The sequence below is a fragment of the Dipodomys ordii genome, unplaced genomic scaffold (genome assembly GCF_000151885.1).
Source record: "Dipodomys ordii isolate 6190 unplaced genomic scaffold, Dord_2.0 Scaffold19, whole genome shotgun sequence".
In the NCBI taxonomy this organism is placed as follows: Eukaryota; Metazoa; Chordata; class Mammalia; order Rodentia; family Heteromyidae; genus Dipodomys; species Dipodomys ordii.
The window spans coordinates 4,207,610-4,211,149 of record NW_012267235.1 but is presented as its reverse complement, the minus strand read 5'-3'; the positions used below and the strand labels follow the sequence as shown (position 1 = coordinate 4,211,149).

Genomic DNA, 3,540 nt, shown 5'->3' with positions numbered 1-3,540 from the left:
TTTTTTTCCTTTTTGCTTATGTGGTGCTGAGGAATCGAACCCAGGGCCTCATGCATGCAAGGCAAGCGCTCTACCACTGAGCCACCTTCCCAGCCCAGTATATGTCTTTTTAATCCCAAGAAATACTGGTGGCTTGAACTTGAAGCCTTGTACCTTTTTTTTTTTGCCAGTCCTGGGGCTTGAACAAAGAGGCTGTCCCTGAGCCTCTTGGTGCTCAAGGCTAACGTTCTACCACTTAAGTTACAGTGCCACTTCTGGCTTTTTCTGAGTAGGTGATTCAAAATAAGAGTCTAATGGCCTTTCCTGCCCAGGCTGGCTTTGAGCAGTAGCACTCAGACCTCTGCCTCTTTAGTAGCTAGAATTACAGTAGGATGCTGGCACGAGGCAACCTTGTACTCTTGCCTAGCTTTTTTGATCTTGGCTACCACTATTCCATTGGAGCCACACCTCTAGTCTAGCATTCTGCTGGTTAACTGGAGCTGAGTCTCTTGGATGTTTTTACCCAGTCTGACTTCAAAGCAAGGTTGTCCAAGTCCAAACCTCCTCAGGATTATAGGCCACAAGCCCTCAGCTCTTTTCTTGGGTTTCTCTCAGTGTCTCATAGCTCAGGCTGACCTTAAACAGTATACTTGATTCCTGGCTTTAGCCTCTGACATATACTACCATATTCAATATACTAGATTTTTTTCCTGTATGCCCTACAGCACTGCATCAATGCTTTGAGGGGCCATTTTAGGTAGAAACTTCACAAGGTTAAAGAATGCCTATACTGAGGTGATTTCTAGAGGGCATTAGAATTCGAGTTTAAATGGACTAAGTTGGGAAGACCAGTCCTCATTGTGGGGTAAGCATTATCTAATTGGCAGGGGGACCCAAGCAAGACAAATACACAAGACAAATCTCTCCGTGAGAACTGGGATAAACTGTTTTGTTGCTTGATCACTCACTTCAAGCTCTTCTGCTTTTGGACTCCAGGAATTGCACAAGCAAGTGTCAGTGTCTGGATTCCTAGATATTTGATATCAGAATAAAGTTATACCTATGTCTCCAGCTTACAGACAGCCCATTGTGAGACATTTCAGGCACTGCCAGTTATCTTAATAAGAAATTTGAACTCAAGGTGCCAAGGCTCAAGCCTGTAATGCTAGCTACTTGATGGTGGAGATAAAGGGATCTTGGTTCAAAAGCCAACCAAGGCAAAAAAAAAAAAGTTTACAAGATGACATCTCCACCAATGGCTAGATGTGGTGGCATGTACCTGTTATCCTAGTAACATGAAAAGCACAAATAAGAGAATCACAGTCCAGATTAGCCTAGGAATATATCAAGACCCTACCTCAAAAATAACTCTTTTGTGTTTTGTTTTGTTGTTTTGTTTGCGGTACCTTTTATCTTGTATATTGTTTATCTGATCCAAGGAAGGGAAGGGGAATCACAGAAACAGCAGGACAAAGGATGAACTAATGTAACAATGATACTCACTAGACACTAAGTTGGAAATGAACTTTATAACTTGCGGGGAAAAGAGAATGGGGAGAGGAAAATGACAGATAATGAGGAAGGGGGTAAGTGTCCAAAAAGAAATGTATTCATCTCCTTATTTTATGTAAGGGTAACCCCTCTGTTCATCACTTTTACAATAAATAAATAAAATTAAACAAAATTAAACACTAAAAGGGCTAGTGTGGCTCAGATAAGAGTACTTGCCTAGTAAGCATGAGGCCCTGAGTTAAATCTTCGGTACTGCCAAAAAACGAAAGTAAAATCTCATGTACATTTTATCTTCTGAAAAACTTTGACTAATAACACTTTGGTACTACAATAGTCAGTTTAATAATGTAGATGGCTGAGTGATAGTGTACATGCACAGGATAGCGTGAGACTTAGAACCATTTTAAGATTCCTAACTTAGGAATTGCTTATTTCTACAATGTGAACTACATTAGGACTACATTAAACTGGGTAAATGAAGTATGGAAAACAACACTGTGGATAAGGGGAAACAAATATACTTAACTATGTCTCCAAAGCTCAATTTTAACTGTAAAATAGGAAGACCTGCCTGCTTCCCTTCTCCCCAACACAGCATAGCTCCAGTATTTCCCAAAAAATTAGCATTAATAATTTATTGGCTATTTGATCTATTATAGACACATGACTTAACTTACTTTCCTATTCATATATTAGCCATATGTGTACAATTATAACTAACCCTACAATTAACTTTGCATGAGTGTATGCATGCCAGTCCTGAGCTTGAAGGCTTGAACTGGGCCTTGGGCACTAGCTCAAGGCTAATTAGCACTCTACCACTTGAGTCACAAATCCACTTCGAGTTTTTTGGAAGAATTAACCTTTTTTTGCCTATGTACAGACACTACCATTGAGCTACACTGCTATCCTTTCTTATCTGTCGCTACTTTGGACAATTATCATATTGCCAATAATTATTTTAAAATAAACTGAAGGACTGGGGATATAATCCAGTACAGAACTTCCCTAGCAATGACAAAGGCCTTGAGCTCTATCCCAGTACCACTAGACAGATCAGACAGACAGGATGAGGACATTGACTTCCACATAGAAATAAGTGGCAAATAGCAGATAAGTACTTCTATGATTTCAGTTTCTTAGCTCTCATTTTCAGTGAACAATTACAAATACAGGCTGCAAGAAAACTGATTTACTTATGAAATACCACAAAGACAGTCTAAAGCAGCATTTGAAAGTAAGTTCATGCTGCTTAACATTGTCCAGGAATAGGAACAGGGGAAAGTCTAAAAGTGATCCTAGGCCAGGTGTTGGTGGCTCATGCTGATAATCCTAGCTATTCAGAAAACTCAGATCTGGGGAGTGCTGTTCAAAGTCAGCCTGGGCTGGAAAGTCCACAAGACTTTTACCTCCAATAAACTACCAAAAAAGCTAGAAATAGAGGTACGGCCCAAGTGCTAAAGGATCAGACTTAAGCAAATGAGCTAGAGCACAGCTTTAAGTACTAACAAATTTTTAAAAAAGTGATTCTATCACACAAAAGCCAATTTTTTATATAAACTGGATTTTGAGTGGTCAAAATAATGTGGCCCCATCTGCAATCAGCACTTCCATAGATAAAATTGTATGTATACATGTACAAAGTGTAATACAAATATTTTGCCTACCCTTTAATACCTTGAGCTGAAGAGCTGAGGGACAGCATCTAGACTGAGTTCAGACCCCATGACCAATTAAAAAAAAAAAAAAACAAGCTGGCACTGGTGGCTTCATCTATAATCTTCAGGAGGCTGAGATTTGAGAATTGAAATTCAAAGTCAGCCCAGACAAGAAAGTGTGAGAGAGCCGGGCGCCGGTGGCTCACGCCTGTAATCCTAGCTACTCAGGAAGCTGAGATCTGAGAATCGCGGTTCAAAGCCAGCCCGGGGAAGGAAAGACCGTGAGACTCCTATCTCACTAGAAAACCGGAAGTGGCGCTGTGGCTCAAGTGGTAGAGCGCTCACCTTGAGCTGAAGAGCTGAGGGACAGCGCCCAGGCCCAGAGTTCAAG

General features: G+C 40.7%; 1 protein-coding gene across 1 annotated transcript in view; it reads right to left on the bottom strand.

Annotated features, from left to right (window-relative positions):
* The window catches only part of Ska2 (spindle and kinetochore associated complex subunit 2), a 21,613-nt gene that overhangs the window by 834 nt on the left and 17,239 nt on the right, over window positions 1-3,540 (bottom strand). The window lies entirely within an intron of this gene.